Below are 19,668 nucleotides of genomic sequence, written 5' to 3'. Positions count from 1 at the left end.
AATAGAGCCTGCTTTCCTCTATGTCTGTATCATTCAGTAGCTTACGGCAGGGTGAAAATTGACTGGTTGTCGGACAGACTGTATACAGAGACCTCTCTCTCTTGTATTCTACAAGCTGGGGAAAGTGGTGGGCAGGTACCCCTGGTGGTTCCTCTTTATTACCATGGTCATACAGTCAGGTCCATAAATATTGGGACATCGACATTACGTTTGGTCCCTTAAAAAGTGGGAGGCACATATACAAACTGTTGAAATTCCTACACCGTTCACCTGATTTAGATATAAATACCCTCAAATTAAAGCGGAAAGTCTGCAGTTAAAGCACATCTTGTTCGTTTCATTTCAAATCCATTGTGGTGGTGTATAGAGCCAAAAAGATTAGAATTATGTTGATGTCCCAATATTTATGGACCTGACTGTATATGCTGGTCTGGGAGCCGGCTTTTACTTTTTACCCAAAAGGCAGGCTAATGACATAGAAAATGAGTTCACGCCAATAGGAGGTCCAGCTAAATCTGAGAGAGAATTTGTGAGGACACATTTCCCAACCAATGACTCCGGGCATTTCTCTGCACAGAGACTCTATACAAAAGGCTCTTTTGTCTCTCTCATTGCTGTCAGCATGTCTGCTAATATTATCAATGTTGATTCATTCAGAGAGCTTGTTAAGCTGGATGAGATGGTGCAGAATCTTAGTTTCACATTAAAGGAACAGAATGCTAATGTGATCTTGAATTTCCAGCAGCTCTGTGCAAAACATATGGGGGGGAAATGTGTGGCAATCAACCCACTCTTATCCAAAGTACAAAATAATGTAGACCTGATAGAGACAATACATATTAGTTACCCTATGTTTGAAGGGACAACATTCCTGGGAACATACTTGGGTGGGGTGACACTGAACCCCTTACAACGCTGTACAGAGGGCAAAAGCAGTAAGGTTAGTGTATTATCTGAGAGAAGACAACCAGCAAGACAGAGAAAGAAGCCTGCAATGGATTGAACACTTTATCAAACGTGTCTCAGAATATAGAATTGCTGCAACTAAAGACTGTACAGCAGGGATGTCCAAACTTTTTTCAAAGAGGGCCAGATTTGATGAAGTGAACATGCGTGAGGGCCAACCATTTTGCCTGACATTCTTTAAACCATTAAAATTCGGTCTTATGCCCCGTACACACGGTCGGACTTGCCTACGGGATAACCTCCGTCGGCATTTCCGACGGAAAGATTTAGAACATGTTCTCTATCTAAGTCCATCGTAAATGCTGACAGAAAAAATCAGATGGGGCATACACACGTTCGGAATATCCAACCAAGAGCTCCCATCGGACTTTTTCAGTCGGGTATTCCGGCCGTGTGTACACGGCATAAGTGTGTTAGCTTGCCTTTGTGCTGTGTGTGGTGAATAGATTGGGCATGTTATTTGGATATACCGTATTTATCGGCTTATAACACGCACCTTAACTTTAAAAAGGAAGTTTCAGGAAAAAAAATTAAAATTTTAAGGGTCAGTGCCCATCAATGCAGCCTAATCAGTGCTCATCTGCAGCCTCGCAATTGCCATGAATGCAGCACCCACTCCATTGCCATGAATGCAGCACCCACACCATTGCCATGAATGCCACACCCACTCCATTGCCATGAATGCCGCACCCACTCCATTGCCATAAATGCAGCACCCACCGTATTGCCATGAATGAAGCCCCACCGTATTGCCATGAATGCAGGCCCCACCGTATTGCCATGAAAGCAGCATCCATTATATTGCCATGAATGCAGCACCCACTGTATTGCCATGAATGTAGCACCCACTCCATTCCTACGAATGCCGCACCCACTCCATTCCTATGAATGCCGCACCCACTCCATTGCCATGAATGCCGCGTCCACTCCATTGCCATAAAGGCAGCACCCACCATATTGCCATGAATGCAGCACCCACCGTATTGCCATGAATGTAGCACCCACCGTATTGCCATGAATGCAACACCCACCGTATTGCCATGAGTGCAGCACCCACTCCATTGCCATGAATGCAGCACCCACTCCATTGCCATGAATGCAGCACCCACTGTACTGCCATGAATGCAGCACCCACTCCATTGCCATGAATGCAGCACCCACTCCATTGCCATGAATGCAGCACCGACTCCATTGCCATTAATGCAGCACCCACCATATTGCCATGAATGCAGCACCCACTGTATTGCCATGAATGCAGCACCCACCGTATTGCCATGAATGCAACACCCACCGTATTGCCATGAGTGCAGCACCCACTCCATTGCCATGAATGCCGCACCCACTCCACCCACCGTTTCCGGTAAAAAATGAGAATGTTTTCTTAGGTGGATCAATAATATTCTTCACAATTCTGTCATGAAGGGTCGGTGCTCTCTTATATATAAATCGGGGATTGGAAGATAACCTGCCTTGTAACTCACTGTCTGCCTGGAGTATATGCCAGTGTTTTCTGATAATTTTCTCAATTCTTCTGTACTGTGCGTTAAAATCCAAGATTATAGGTACTGCCGTTAATGTTGTCTCCTTTGGAACTCTATCTTTAATCAATTCTTTACGATCCATTTCTTTTACTTCGAATATTTTTTTCCAATTACTTCTGCCTGTTCTAGATAGGTGTTTAAATGTGTACAGTTCCGCCTTAGCCTTATGAGTTGCCCTTTCGGCACGTTAAATAGCCAATTTCTATGATGGCAGCTCTCTATAGGGAGGTAACTGTTCCTATCCACATTTTTAAAGTGCGTCCGTGACCATAGTTTGGCGTCCTCCTGCATAATGTCTAAATCCAAAAAGGTTACTTTTTCCTTATTGATTTCCCAGGATAGTTTTATATTTCTGTCGTTTGTATTCAATCTTTCTAGAAAACAAGTAAGTTGGTTTTGATCGCCTTTCCAGAGTATGAAGACATCATCAATATATCTTTTATAGGTGACTAGTTCGGCGGGTCTATTAGAAAAGACATTTTCTTCTTCCCACTGTGCCATGAAAAGGCCTGCCACACTCGGGGCAAATTTGGCCCCCATAGCTACTCCTGTCTGCTGATGGTAATAGTTCTTATTGTACCAGAAATAATTATTCTTCAGGCAGAAGTCTAGACATTTGATTATGAATTTCCTTTGGACACAGGGTAGCTTGGTATACAGCCTAAGGCCCCATTTCGCGGCTTTGCATGCTTGGTGGTGGAGTATCACTGTGTATAGGGATGAAACGTCCGCAGTAGCCATAATCCACGGGCCTTCTTCTTTGGGGATATCATCTAAAATTTGCAGCATTTGCTTGGTATCTCTAAGATATGCTTCTGTGCTCTGGACCACTGGCTGTAGAAAGAAATCTATGTATTGTCCGATTCTGGAGGTAAGTGAATCAATTCCATTCACTATAGGTCTTGGTGGAGGGTCCGTTTTATTTTTATGTATTTTCGGCAAAGAGTATATAATGGGTGTCCGGCAGGAGTCGGGTATCAGAAATCTGGCTTCCTTTTTGTTCAATATATTTTTCTTCACCCCAAGGCATACCACTTTCTCGAGTGCTTTCCTACATTTGAACATGGGGTTACTTAATAATCAACTGTAGGTCATCTCATCCCCTAACATATTCACCATACTATTGTGGTACTGTTCTTTTGATAGAATCACGATTCCTCCTCCCTTATCTGCTGGTCGTATGACCAGATCTTTCCTTCTTGTAAGTTTCCGAATGCCACTCTTGATATGACTGGGTTCTTCTTTCTTCTTAATCTTCAGAACTTTGATGTCCTCTAAAACTACTTTTTAAAAACTTCAATGTATTTGTTATTCTTAACTGGTGGATTAAAAACAGATTTATTTCGCAATGTACTATGTAAAATCCCTTCATCACATGTCTCTGCGTGTCTGGGTCTTAGTGGATTTTCTGCAGTGTATTTGGCAATATTAAGTTTCCTTACAAATTTCTGAATCCCCAGGTATGTTTGAAATTTGTCTAGATTTCTCGACGGTGCATACTTGAGTCCTTTGTCCAAAACCCCTATTTCTTCATGTGTCAGTATCTGGCCACTAAGGTTAAAGATGCCTTCTCCTTTCACTCTCTTTTTCTTTTGCTCTCTCTTTCCAGATCGTTTTCCTCTCTTCTTTCTTGACTTCTTCTGAGGGTTCTGTTCTCGTCTACATATCTCAGAGCGGGATTTTCCCTGCCTTTGTCTAAAAAAGGTCTGGTGTAGTTGGAATTATCATATTGTGAGGGGTGTTGCTTGTATTGGTTGTTCTTCTCCTCGTCTCGATCTGTGAGTGGAGTGTAATAGTTGTAAGTAGGTATCGGACTTCGTACCTGGTGGTGATAGTCTCTCTGTTGTGGTCCTCTTCTTTCTCCATAGTCATGATCTTGTCTTGGGCTTCTTCATCGTGGTCCATAGTAATCGTATCCTGGTCCTCTGTTGTCTCTGTAGTCATAAGTCCTTCTCTGTTCCCTATGATCATGTATCGGTCCTCTGTAGTCTCTTTGATCGTGCGGGGGTTTGTACCAGTTATTCCCGTTTTGCCCCTTTCTATTGTTCCTCCAGTAGGGTTGTTTTCTCCCTCCGTTTTGTGGTGTCCTCTCATTATGTTGGGGTCTTCTATCTGATCTCTGGGGGGTATATGGGTATTGATTTCCATATCTCCCATCTTGGTATGGCTGTCTAGGTGTTGTTCCTCCATTATCATCTCTTGGATCATAATATCCCCTCCTTTGAGGACTTTCTCTGGGAGTTGCATTTGTTTGCTGTGGGTGAACTCTCACTGTTTTTTCTGGTGTTGAATATGTAGAGCTCGTATCCGTTTTTCCCAGTTGGTTTTGCCATTTAAAGGCCTGGCCGTTCCGAAAGTCATTGATATCTCTGATGTATTTTTTGCTTTTCCTTTGCTGTACCTCTCTGTCCTTTTTGGTGAGATCTTTGTTTAATTGTGTGGTGTATGTTTTAAATTCTGTTGTTTCTTTAAAAACGTCTAATTCTTCCCTAATTTCGGCAATGTTCTGGTCTATTATATTTTGGTCTTCCTCCGTTTTCTTTCTAATAGGAACCTTAAAGGTTCTAGGCCCTTCTCGTTAAAAAATCTGAACCATTCATCGTTCGATTCTTGGTCTATTAGACCATCATTGGGGGATACCTCCCATCTTAGTCTCCTTAGGACAATACTTTCTTTTAGATAAATTTCAAAAGTACTGATGTCCCACCGTATTGCCATGAATGCAGCACCCACCGTATTGCTATGAATGCAACACCCACCGTATTGCCATGAGTGCAGCACCCACTCCATTGCCATGAATGCAGCACCCACCGTACTGCCATGAATGCAGCACCCACTCCATTGCCATGAATGCAGCACCCACTCCATTGCCATGAATGCAGCACCCACTCCATTGCCATTAATGCAGCACCCACATTGACATGAATGCAGACTCACCATTGCCGTCAGTGCAGCCTGATTCATGTCCATCTACAGCCACAGCCTTGGAGGAGACAGGGATGAGCGCCAACAGACATACAGGAGAAACTCCTGTTTTTATCGGCGGCCTCTTTAATTGAAAGTACCGCCTCCTATGATGGACAAAACAGTAGTCCAATGGCAGCACAGGAGACGGCCCTTCCTTTTACACAGGATGCCGTGTAAACAGGAAATACTCCTCTCCTGTATGAACGGCACTCGTCCCGCCCCCTCCAATGCAGCCAGCATATCTATCTTTTGTGGCCCCCGGCACTCGGGGATTCGTTGGGGGTCACAAAAGATACATATATATGTCTAAATTACCAGGCGGGCCGTCCAAAACTGGAATGCGGCCGTGATTAGCCTGCGGGCCGGACTTTGGACATGCCTGCTGTACAGGTAAGGAAAATGGTTTTGTCATTTTTGTTCTCTTTATTTTTACTTTGAAAAGACGGACGGATGGATGGACAGACAGGCAGATTAGATAGATGGTTTATGAAAGTGAGGTGAAGTGAACCGGTGTTCAATTCAAATATCTAATTGTGTCCAGGGGATTTTTTTTCTAAAAAGGGGTATTCCATGCAAAAGATAATGGGGTTAATTTCCTAAAGGCAAATATACTGTGCACTGCAAGTGCACTTGCTCCAGAGCTTAGTAAATGAGGTACAACTTCACTTTGCAAAGAATACTCAATCACATGTGAGGTAAATAAAAAATAGTATTTTTGTTTGTACATGATTGAATGATAGAAACCAGCAGAGCTTGCAATGCACTGTGGGGTTGATTTACTAAAACTGGAGAGAGCAAAATCTGGTGCAGCTGAGCATTGAAACCAATCAGCTTCCAGGTTTTTTTTTTAACCAAAGCTTAATTGAACAAGAAGTCATAAACTAATTGCACATGCACAGCTTCACCAGATTTTGCACTATCCAGTTTTAGCAAATCAACGTGCATATATTTGCCCCTAGTAAATCATCCTCAATGTGTGTTACTCCTATTATTTAATATTATACTTCAAATCAAGGCTACCTCAGTTGTTAGACAAAGCTTAAAAGCATTAACTACAGCTTTTAACAACGACTATATACATATACAGTATATATAATTCTTTTTCAAGGGTCTACTGGCCAGTTTAATGACATAAGAGCTCCTTCCTCTTGCAGAGAACAGAGATCGCATGGTGGAGTGTGAGCTATGCTCAGTACAATAGTACACTGCGCTCAGGCCAGCGACATGATGCACCCCAGAAGGTTTTTCCATAACAGACTGGGGTTAGAAAGTGGTTTAAATGATGCTGTCGATCGAATCGACCCCGAAGAACTAGAAAAATCTAGTAGGGAAGGGAAGAAAATTACTTTGGGGTGGGGGTGCTAGGTTAAAGAGGAATACAAGAAATTGCTGTTAAAAAAATTGGAGTTCTACTTTAAATTTGCCAATATGTAGGTTGTTTTTGCATTTTTTTCAGAGATTTGCTTAGTCTAGTTTTTTTTGTCAACGTTTTTAACTAGTATTCTAAAAATAAGTTTAAATAATTTAAATAAAAACTAAAAGTGAAACAAATGTTTAAAAAATAGTTTAGGATATATAAACCTGATCACTAAAGATTTCTGTTCTTTGTGTATGATATGCTGTAAAGACATACAATATAGGAAACAATTTGCACCAATGTGTCCTGTAGTGAATGACAAAGCTGCTGCCACATGATTTGATTGTAACTGTTCTTAGTAAAATCATTTGTTTTGTTACTCTAGACATCTTACTTTTCATCAATATCATGACAACAGGAGTTTGAAGGGACAACAAAAACTGTGATTCCTCTGTATTCAATCACATATTTTATCATCATATTTTTTCCATTACATCATGTGTAAGGTAAGATTATGTAGGCACAAAACTGATACTTGCACCTGATTTTGATTTTTTTAAATTATATTATATGTGTTTACTATATACTATACTTAGATATTTTACTATAACAAGACCTTCCTTAAGCTGCGCTTCTGGATGTTAAAAAGAAAGTGCTACAAAACCATCTAAAAATTAAATGCAGCTACATTAAAGTATCCCCCATAAATCATAACAGAATTAATTTGCAGTGCTAATCAATAATAATTTATCAATCTTAATCTGAAAAAAAAAAAACATAAATTCTATACATACCCCTGTATTCCATACATTGAAATACTCCAGGGCATTTTAATGTATGGAATTTAGTGTTTATGTATTGATATATTTTTATTATTATTGATTAGCGTTGCATATTAATTCTGTTATATTTTACTATTCTTTTCCACTATGTGGAAAATAAGACATATAAAATACTTGACACATTTGTAAAATGAAACCAATGATGACAGCAATCATAATACTAGACGCAATATTTGAAGCGGTTTTAAAGCTGAACTCAATCCCCCCCAAGAAACAAGTGAAAAACATAAATAAAAACATATATTTTAAACACCCACAATTTCTAATAAAAAGCTATATTTTTAATATATTCCGGGCCATGACTGAATATTTGAAACATTAACAGACACACACTTTATCTTTAGTAAATAACCACTACATTTGGGCTCAGGTATGCAGGAGAAACTCAAAAAAGACAGTCTTCCAGTACTTATATCAGCATTTTTAACCACTTGCCGTGCAGGCCAACTTTGACATTTTTCACATACATGTAAAAATCAGCATTTTATTTGCTAGAAAATTTCTTAAAACCGCCAAACATTATATATTCAAAATTTTTATTGAATTTGAATATTGAAAGCAGAGGCCTTGGAGAATAACATGGTGGTTGATGCAATTTTTTCTGTCACAGGATATTTGCGCATTCATTTCTAAAATCCAAATTTTCAGGGAAAAATACACTTAAATACATTTTAGTGCAAACAAACACAACAAAATACCAATTTTTTGGGTAAAATATAAACAATTATGTTGCATCAAATAAACAGATACCAAACATGTCAAGATCTAAGATTGCGTACTTCTGTTAATGGCAACAAACTGTGGTAAATACATGTTTCCTTAAGCAATGCTTTAAAAGTTTTTACAGGTTACCCGTATAGAGTTACATGTGCGTTCTGGCAATGAAATGATTGCTCTCACTCTGATGTTTTTTGTGATACCTCACATGTGTGGTGCAATCACCATTTACATATGTATGTGAGACCTACGTGTGTGTTTGCTTGTGAGCATTAGGGGACAGGGGTACTTAAAAAAAAAAAAAACATTTTTCCACAATTTATTTTATTTTAATGCAATTTTACACTTTTAACATTTTTTTTCATTAAGAGTTATTGCTATCACAAGTGATAAACAAATGCTTGGGCAGTGACAGGTTCTCTTTATGGAGAAATTTAAGGTTTTAAGGTCTACTAGACCCCTGATCCCCCCTCTGCCCTCCAAGGCAGCCGATCAAATCGATCAGTTTCCGCTAAGTGTAAATCAGGTAAAGTGAAACCATAAGTGATTAAATTAAATCCTTGTCGCTTCCAACTTCCTTCATCACAGGGAAGGGGAGGAACTAATGTTTCACATTTTCCCCTGTGCACTGCCAACCCAACCGTTTACAGTGTTCCCAGGCTCCCTGAAGAGATGGCAGAGCCCAGGAACGGCGGCGGGTGGAAGCATGAGGGTACTCCCTTCCAAAGTGTTCACTTTTAAAGTAAAGCTGCATCCTTGATCCTGGTATAACTGCTGCCAGTCCATGATGTATATACAGTATCTCACAAAAGTGAGTACACCCCTCACATTTTTGTAAATATTTTATTCTGTCTTTTCATGTGACAACACTGAAGAAATGAAACTTTGCTACAATGTAAAGTAGTGAGTGTACAGGTTGTATAACAGTGTAAATTTGCTGTCCCCTCAAAATAACTCAACACACAACCATTAATGTCTAAACCGCTGGCAACGACAGAGCAGGGAGCAACGAGAAGGGGAGGAGCCGGATGTGGGCGCTTAGCTGACCTCAGAGATTGCTCGGGGATGCCGGGTCTCTCCTCCCTCCTCGTGGCTAGCGGCGAGGTGGCGACGCTGACAACGGCGCCTCTCACTCGGATGAGGGCGGCCGCCTCCTAGCTCTCCACCTCGGGACCAGACCGCGGGACTTGGTTCCCGTGCGATAGCGGTCGTCGCCTCCCCCCCCTCTCTGTTCTCCCCCCCGTTCCGTTTCCGTCTTCACTGCACCCTCTTCGGAGCCCAGGCTGAGGGGCGAACTGAGGAGCTGCGGTAAGAATCAACTGATAAGGGGAGCTGAGGTTTCGGGAAATCCCAGCACAAGCGTGTGACGTACTAAAGTACCTGGAGAGGGAGCCGGATGAGAAGGGTGGATGGATATTACCGACAGCTCCCTTGGAACACAGCAACCGCAGGAGAAGCCAAGACCGGCAACCCTCAGATAAGTGTAATAGAAAATAGAATTTGGAGAGGGTAAGTGCCCTATATGTAATGTCACTGCTGGAGCATGAATATGTAAAAGGAAAGGGTGATATGAACTGAAAGTGATTTATACTTTAATTATGCATGGACAGTAATGTATTTAAATTACTCAGGACACCAGGTCACTCTAAGACTTACAAAAGGCACACAAAATATCTCTAAAAGTGCAAATCTTCTCATCTAAGGATACGGGAACTGTCTGATGTTAAAGTAAGGTAAACGCAATGGAGAGGGCTTGAAAGAAATTGTATGTAAGTCCGGTTTGTTCCTTTCCTCTCTTCCGGGTTTGCTGATGTCTTTGGGACCTGATATCTATAAATAAAGGATCTACAGGGGGTACTATTCTAAACTGCATGTGAAGGTGCTGTCGGTACTGGGCCCCCCCTGAGGTTTCTGTGTAATATCGGGTTCAATGGCGGGCAGGTGAGGATTGGAACTGTATGACATGTATGATCCGAAATGGTATGAGAGGAAAATAAAGCATATGTGAACCAATCACAGACAGGGAGCCGTGTAAACCCATCCAGGCCATTTCCTGAAAGGCTTCTTCAAGGCACATAATCCATCTGCAAGAACCTAAAGCCTCTGGCTTGGGTCCCTGGATAAGTCACTTATTAAAGGTGATTCAACTCAATAGCTGAGGATGTGCTTCTCTTTGTAATGCCCGTCTGAATAACATTACCCCCCTTTCTGGACGGTGGGAACATAGGCCTACACATCTAAGATACATATAAGACAGGACCAGCGTAAAAGACAAATGTTGATAATACTGGTTCTGTGATCTTTGAATTTTCTATCCAATTGGGGGGTCTATACCACAGGACCCCTCATCGAGTAGGATACCCTAAGATAAACCAAGACCAAGATCTGTAAATTGTCCCTGGCTCGAATCAGTGATACACGGCCAATTAAAATTAACTTTTTAATAGACTTAATGGACCTAAACAGCACTACCTGGATCTTCATTAAGGTGGAGAAACTCTTCTAGGAGTGGATTTGCAGTAGAGGCCCACAGGTACTGTGGACATCTAGGGTTAAAGGTCACACTAGGGGAGGTAAAAGTCAGCAAAGAATGAGAGGAAAAGTGGGTAGGGGGGGGACAACAACAAATCCAGCAGGAGCGTCTGCTAGAACTAGTTCCAGCCCAGGCACAATAAGGAAGTACATGGTTCAGGATAACACGCATGCAAGCCCGGGAAAGGCATCTGGATCAAAAAATAAAACCCCTGAACGCCCGCCTAAAATTAACACAAGGAGACAGCTAGCAGAAGCAGAACCTCTCAGTTTAAATCCAGCAATAGTAGAAGTAGCCCCAATGGAGAGTCAAAGGGAAGGAGTATTGCCAACAAAAAACGAAATAGCGGAGATGTTTGCTAGACTGGAAACCTTTATCAAAGCTGAAACAGAAGCAATACGGGGGGATATGGGCCATATACTGAGAAGAGTAGAAGAGGTGGAGACAGTAACTGAAAAACAGAGGACGGAGATGGGGAACTTGAGAAGCCAGATAGAGGAGCTGCAACGTGAACACAGGGACTTAAGATACAGACTAGAAGATCAAGGAAGAATCTGAGGAACAGAGGCCTCCCAGAGGCACAGGGGGAGGGGGAAAATTTGCAGGAAAAAGTGAATCAAATTTTTGGAGGCCTTATCAATCCAAATGATAAGAGGGTCAAATTGGATAGAGTACACAGACTTAGGAAACCAGCTGAGATTAACAAGGAAGCACCTCGAGATGTGATAGTGAGGTTTCACAACTACCAAGACAAAGAGAAAATCAGGGCAAGTCTGAGAAACAATCAAACAGTTAAATATGGTGAATCTAATTTACAAGTATATCCGGATCTGGCAATTGAGACACGGGCAAGGAAAAGAGTTCTCAGACCATTACTGGAGCAACTTAAAGCTCGAGAGGTGCAGTACTCCTGGGGGGTTCCCAGCGTGCCTGATTGGGCGAAAAGATGGGCGCTCAGCGACGTTAAGGTTTCCAGAAGAGACCCAAAATTTCTGTCGCAAGCTGGACATTCCGCCTATAGAAATCCCAGGGTGGTGGGAGAAAGTAGGAGGGCAGAACATTGCAGAAGATACGCAAAGTTGGAAACCAGTATTTAACAAGAGAGGGCTCTAAACAAGTGCAAAAATAATCAGAGGAAAATAAGTTGCTATACCCCGATTAGAGGGGCCGGAAAATAAAATATAAGGTCTGAGAAAAGTGATGTGGGGGATGGTGTGTGGGGGGGTGGATCCCGGGGGAGTGGGGGTGGCGGGGGAGTAGAGGGGGCCTGGCGGGACCCGGGGCGGGCTGGGGGATTCAAGGACTCCCACACTGAGCTCAACCCTTGGGGGGATAACCGTAGGGCCGGGTGGAGAAGGGGAGGCCACAGTCAATAGGGCCAATGGGAGGCCTGATACCCCCATAAACGGGGGGGGAGGGGAAGGGGGGGTGGGGCATGAGGGGGAGGGGGGGGACTAAGGGAGGGTCGAGACCAGTACAAACCTCTTTGTCTACCATTGTCGGGACCAGAAAAGAAGAATAAATGGTCGGAATAAACCTGGTAACATACAATGTGAGGGGTCTCAACGCGCCCATAAAATGCGCTAACATAATGAGCGAGTTGAGAGCCAGTAGGGCTGGGGTGGTTTTCCTCCAGGAGACACATCTGTATATGGGGAGAAGTCAGAGGATAGTGTCTGGGGATTACTCGTTTTGGTTTTACGGTGACTCCCCGATAAGGGGTGTAAAGGGGGTGGCGATTGGATTTGCAAGGGAAATTTGCTTCCAGATAGAGGAGAGTCTAACTGATCCTGAGGGCCGATTTCTGTTTCTGAGGGGCAAACTAAATGATGAGGAATATACCTTAGTTAACATTTATTGCCCAAATATTAACCCGGGTAAATATCTAATTGGTATCTTATCGAAACTAGAGAGTTTTAGGAGAGGGAGGGTTATTGTGGCAGGAGACATGAACTTATGCTTAGAGCCGGGTAGGGACTGTGCGTCGCGTGTGCGGGGGACTGGAGGGATGTGGCTAAATAAACTTAAGAAAAAACTACATCTTTGTCAGCTAGTTGATGTATGGAGGATGCAACATCAGAAAACAAAAGACTACACTTACTACTCCCCCGTACACGCGACGTACTCAAGACTCGACTATATTTTTGTAGAACATAGGAACTTAGAAGAAGTAGAAGATGTAAACATAGGATCTATAACATTCTCGGACCATGCCCCGGTGACACTGCGAATAAAACAAAAAGTTCAAATACCCCTATCAAATAATTGGAGACTAAATGAGGATCTCCTTCATGATAGGGAAATTGATAAATTAATTAAAGAAGAATTAGAATTTTATTTTAGAATTAACACCTCAAAAGAAACATCGGAATCAATAGTCTGGGAGGCCCACAAGGCCTATATTAGGGAGATAATAATAAAGGCGGGAGCGGAGAAAGAAAGAAGACAGACTAAAAATTTTCGTGCGCTTCAGGAGGAGATTAAAAAATTAGAACGGCAGCATAAGGAAACCGGGGAAGGTGGGACTTTGGGAAAACTATATAGAGCCAGAGAAGCCATGAGACAGCAGATAGAGGCAGAAAATCGCAGAAAATACAACTTAGTCAAAAAAGAGAGATATATTTCTGGAAATAGACCTGGGCGACTCCTGGCAAGGGCTCTAAGCAAAAAGAAGAGTATTAGATATATTGATAAAATAAAGACGAGGTCAGGAGAAGTTAGATATAAGGATGCGGATATAGCAAAAATTTTTCAAGAATTTTATGGGGAACTTTATTCAATAAATAAAAAGAAGGATAAAGAGAGAGGGCAAAAACAAGAAAAAATTATTTAAAAGAAACAGGGATGGTTAAAATATCAGAAGAGGAGAGAACTTCCTTAGAGGCCCCTATTACAGAGCCCGAGATAAGGAAGGCCATCAAGGAGACCCAGACAGGAAAGAGTCCTGGTCCAGATGGGCTGACAGCATTATATTAAAAGAAATATCAAGACTATCTAGTGCCAAAACTTTGCGCCTACATGAACGAGATAGGAGAGAGAGGGGAAATGAGCAGAGATGCATTGGCGGCAAACATAGCGATTATTCACAAGGAAGGAAAGGATGACACATTATGCTCTAGTTATAGGCCCATATCCCTCCTAAACAGTGATACAAAATTATTTGCAAAAATAATTGCGGGTAGAATAAAGCAAACAATCAAAAATATCATCCACCCTGATCAAGTAGGATTTATACCAGGTAGACAGGGAAAGGACAATAGTATTAAAACCCTCTTGATAACCCAGGAAATTAAAAAGAGTGGAGTCCCAGGCCTGCTCTTGTCAATAGACGCTGAAAAAGCGTTTGACAGGGTGGACTGGGACTTCATGTTGGAGTCACTCAAAGAAGTAGGATATGGAGATAAGATCCGTAGCTGGATCGGGGGCGCTTTATACAAAACCATCAGCGAGAGTTAAAATAAATGGGACCCTGTCTGAACCCTTTTTTATGTATAATGGAACGAGACAGGGGTGTCCAATCTCCCCAATGCTCTTCCTGCTGGCACTAGAACCCCTCCTTACTAGGTTAAGACAGAATCCGAACATTAAAGGAGTAAGTATAGGTGGAACGGAGTATAAGCTCGCAGCCTATGCGGATGATATTCTCCTCTATATAACAAACCCAAGAGTTTCCCTACCGAATGTTCTGGCCACAATGCAGGAGTATGGGAAATTATCCAATTTTAAAGTAAATACTACCAAGTCAGAAGTACTAGACATAAACCCCAATAAGACTAGAGACCACGCATATCAGGAACATTTTCCCTTCAGATGGAAGAAAGAAGCCCTAAACTACTTAGGAATCAAAATTACATCATCGGTAGGAAAACTATATCAAGCAAATTTTTTGCCGCTCATAAATGAGGTAAAAGCAGAATTAAACAGAATACACCAGGGACAACTGTCGTGGGCGGGAAGAATTAATATTTTTAAAATGGTTTTATTACCAAAAATAACATATAAAATGCAGATGCTCCCAATTACACTCCCACCTGCATACCTCAAAAGACTACATTCAATGATAGTAAGGTTTATATGGAAAGGGAAAACACCACGGTTAAAGTACACTCAATTAATAAATGTCAAAAGTAAAGGGGGTTGGGGAGCACCAGACATCTGTAAATATTACGAGGCTATTGCACTTGCGAGAGTGGTAGAATGGGTTCAAAATAAGGGAAAACAGTGGGTAGAAATTGAAAATAAAATTAGTAAGGCAAAGCTACACAAAATAATATGGTGTTCACCAAAAATAAGAAAATATAATATAGAATCACATGAAATCACTAGGCACGCACTTAGAATATGGGATCTTACGCATAAAAGGGAACATTGGGAATACAACTCACTGCTAATGTCACTAAAGGATGTAGATTATTTTCCTCCGGGGAAGGAAGAGTGGTTTGGTAAATGGCTCCTAGATGAGAATGTGCAACTGAAGGATGTAGTGGAGAGGGGTAAAATATGTTCCATACAAGAGCTTAAGAACAGAAGAGATAGGATAAATATCAACCCATGGCGCTATGGTCAATTGAAACACTTTGTGGAATCCCTACCTCAACCAATTAGGACAACAAAAAATTTACTTCCATTAGAAAAAATATGCATGGAAACGGATGAAAGAGGTGGCTTTTCCCGCATATATAAAATATTAGTGGAGCTGAGGAGGAGGGACACCCTGGCTTTTATAGGCAAATTGGAGAAAGAGTTAGGTTTAACGTTGACCGAGTCAGAGGCAGATCTGATACTGAAGCGACTCCTGACTACGTCAGTCAACTATAAAGTATTAGAGTTAAACTATAAATGCCTAACAAGAATGTACATGACCCCGGACAAGATGCATAAAATTGATGGGGGAAAATCCCAGTTTTGTTGGAGGGGATGTAATGAGATAGGGACGATGGCTCATATGTGGTGGACGTGTCATGAGATAGGAGTCTTCTGGGAGGAGATTAAAAAATACACGAAAGCGATTACAAATTTTGATCTGCCAAAGGATCCTAGGGTTCTTCTATTTCATCTGAGCAAAATGCCCACGAAGGCCTATCTCAGGACGCTTCTGCCCCACCTTATAGATGCAGCCAAAAGCCTAATTGCTAAAAATTGGAAAAGAAAAGAAAGACCAACCATGAGGGAATGGATCAATAAAATAAATGAGATACAGGATTTGGAGTACTTAAGGTTTAGTGAAGGGACAAAAATGGAGGCCTATAGGACAAAGTGGGGAGTTTGGGAAAAATTTTAAAAATCTATAAAAGCAGCTGAGATATGGACAACTTGAGCAGTAGAGAGGGTAGATCCCGACCTAGGGTAGATATGGGAAATAAAAGGGAAATGGTGAGAAGGGAGGAGGTACGGTCTCGGGGTGGGTAGGGGGGGGGGAGGGGGGGGAGGAAGCAAGAAAGTAATAATAAATAGTAGAAGCAGGGGGGGTATGTTATTTTCTTTATACTTGGTGCTATGAATTAAGCAAATAGACCAAAAGCCACAATGATGTGAGGATCAAGGGGAAGAATTTTTGAATATCAATTTGAAAAAATGTATTCCCATGGCAAATCTTCTTGCTGAGGTGGCAAAAAAAAAATAAACTGCTGGCAACAAAAGTTAGTACATCCCTAAGTGTAAATGTCCAAATTGGGCCCAATTAGCCATTTTCCCTCCCTGGTATTTTGTGACTCATTAGTGTTACAAGGTCTCAGGTGTGAATGGGAAGCAGGTGTGTTAAATTTGGTGTTATCGCGCTCACTCTCTCATACTGGTCACTGGAAGTTCAACATGGCACCTCATGGCAAAGAACTCTGTGAGCATCTGAAAAAATGAATTGTTGCTTTCCATAAAGATGGCTTAGGCTATAAGATGATTGCCAAGACCCTGAAACTGAGCTGTAGCAAGGTGGCCAAGACCATACAGTGGTTTAACAGGACAGGTTACACTCAGAACAGGCCTTGCCATGGTCGACCAAAGAAGTTGAGTGCATGTGTTCAGCGTCATATCCAGAGGTTGTCTTTGGGAAATAGACATATGAGTTCTGAAGAAAATCGGTCAGCTGATTGAAACGCGCCAGCTAGATCCCCCCATTCTTTGACAGTCACCACCTGGATTTTACCAACCACCCCCTACTTCATTCATGGTGCGTTTTTGCTCCCCTCAGCACATGCTGCTTGAAGAACTGTTTTCAGGATGTATGCTCACATTGAGTAACACAAGCCTTCCTGTTTCTCCACGCCTTTCCCAGCTGTAATCCTTTCTGAGACTTTACAACCTCACTACCTACACATTTAGCCGAGCCGGCTTACGGAATGTCTCGGTTTAGCTGCATGCAGCTAGTGTTGTCCACTGTGTAAAGCCGTACGGTTGTGGTGCCTGGCGATATCGACAAAACACTAGGAGATCAGCTACCGGGACCCCACAACTACAGTCCCCTCCAAGTGCTGTTCACCACGGATCTTGGGATCAGACTGGAGCAGCCCTCACGCTGAAGGAAACTATTTGCACGCTATAGCCGGCTACTGCTATCTCTCAGATTAGCTGTTTTTCCTCCCCCCTCCTCCATACTGCTCTAGCAGAGACGGCAGAAGATGGAAGGTATGTGACAGGCTATACTTCATCTGCTCTATACAAGCCGCGTTCCCCACTTCGATTTTGACTTTTACATTACAAGGATAGCACGCCACCTGATAGAACTGCTATCAATGTACCCTTTACAGGAACTATTATATGAACTTTATTGCTTTGGTTCCCAGGGAATTTTCATCCTAGTCTTTAGGAACGGCAGGCTTTACACAGGTTTACTGTATTAGTGATTTAAATTCTGTCATCCAGCATTGCATACATTTTTCATTTAATTACCTTACTGTTGTTCCTCATTGGTTTGCATACTGTTCCCAGGAGCAGGTTTAGCAGGACACAGTCTATTCATTTATTGTATGGGGATATATACATGTATGCAGGGGGTACCAGGTGGTGTATCTGTCCTTTTGCACTGTCACTTTTTCAGTGGTGGAGGTTGGTTCTACTTTTTACTATGTGGGTGGAAACTTTTTTATGCTAATGTGACAAAAAAATTGTTTCTATTTGAATTCATGGCCAGTGTGTTCCTCATTGATTGACCCTGTCCTCTGACCCCTTTGGTCTCCCCCCTTTTTTCAGACATATCAGTTCTGCCAGCATTTCTGCAGAAGTTGAAGGGGTGTGGGGTCAGTCTGTCAGTGCTCAGACCATACGCCACACACTGAATCAAATTGGTCTGCATGGCTGTCATCCCAGAAGGAAGCCTCTTCTAAAGATGATGCACAAGAAAACCCGCAAACAGTTTGCTGAAGACAAGCAGACTTAGGACATGGATTACTGGAACCATGTCCTGTGGTCTGATGAGACCAAGATAAACCTATTTGGTTCAGATGGTGTCAAGCGTGTGTGGCAGTAATCAGCTGAGGAGTACAAATACAAGTGTGTCTTGCCTACAGTCAATCATGGTGGTGGGAGTGTCATGGTCTGGGGCTGCATGAGTGCACTGGGGAGCTACAGTTCATTGAGGGAACCATGAATGCCAACATGTGCTGTGACATACTGAAGCAGAGCATGAGCCAACATGTACTGTGACATACTGAAGCAGAGCATGATCCCCACCCATTGCAGACTGGGCCGCAGGGCAGTATTCCAATATGATAATGGCCCAAAACACACCTCCAAGACGATCACTGCCTTGCTAAAGAAGCTAAGGGTAAAGGTGGTGGACTGGTCAAGCATTTTCTCCAGACCTAAACCCTATTGAGCATCTGTGGGGCATCCTCAAACGGAAGGTGGAGGAGCGCAAGGTCTCTAACATCCACCAACTGTGATGTCGTCATTGAGGAGAGGAAGAGGACTCCAGTGGCAACCTGTGAAACTCTGGTGAACTCCATGCCCAAGAGGGTTAAGGCAGTGCTGGAAAATAATGGTGGCCACACAAAATATTGACACTCTGGGCCTAATTTGGACATTTTCACTTAGGGGTGTACTCACTTTTGTTGCCAGCGGTTTAGACATTAATGGCTGTGTGTTGAGTAGGGATGAGCTTCGTGTTCAAGTCGAACCCTTGTTCGACTCGAACATCTTCTGTTCGCCCGTTCGCCGAATTGCGAACGATATGGGCTGTTCGCGCCAAATTTGTGTGGCGCGTCACGGCCCATAATTCACTGCGGCATCGCAGTGCATTGCTGGCTGATGATTGGCCAAGCATGCACTATGACCTGCATGCTTGGCCAATCACAGCGCCATCAGTAGAGAGAGCTGTAATTGGCCAAAGCCAGGGTGGCTTTGGCCAATTATGGCTCAGGGGGTTTAGAACACGCCCCACACTATATAAGGCCACCTGCACGGCGGCCCTGTGTAGTGTGTTCCGGCGTGCTTAGAGAGAGAGAGAGACAGTGTCATTTCAATTGAGTTAGCTAGATTAGGCAGGACAGTCAGTGAGTTAGCTGCACTTACAGTGTATTGTGTATATATATGCATCCCAGGTGTTGTGTGTATATATATATATATATATATATATATATATATATATATACACTGTATTCAGTTTAGCTAGATCCGTTCCTGTTATCTTCCTACTGACAGGCAGGCTTGTCTTGTTACAGTATTTACAGCTACCTGAAGAAAATTGCTGGTGTTCTTTTGATCTTATTAGTACCACAGTCAGGCAGCTAGACTATTTACAGTTAGTGTAGT

The 19,668-nt window shown here is 42.4% G+C and overlaps 1 protein-coding gene and 1 pseudogene across 2 annotated transcripts in view; one reads left to right on the top strand and one right to left on the bottom strand.

Annotated features, from left to right (window-relative positions):
* Positions 1-19,668, bottom strand: part of LOC141144293 (uncharacterized) — a 157,192-nt gene that overhangs the window by 52,985 nt on the left and 84,539 nt on the right. The gene's annotated exons all lie outside the window — the stretch shown is intronic.
* Positions 407-19,668, top strand: part of LOC141145939 (patched domain-containing protein 3-like) — a 72,251-nt pseudogene continuing 52,989 nt past the window's right edge.

This window comes from Aquarana catesbeiana, linkage group LG05 (assembly GCF_042186555.1).
Source record: "Aquarana catesbeiana isolate 2022-GZ linkage group LG05, ASM4218655v1, whole genome shotgun sequence".
In the NCBI taxonomy this organism is placed as follows: domain Eukaryota; kingdom Metazoa; phylum Chordata; class Amphibia; order Anura; family Ranidae; genus Aquarana; species Aquarana catesbeiana.
Note: the sequence above shows the minus strand (reverse complement) of the source record. Positions and strands in the feature narration are given on the sequence as shown.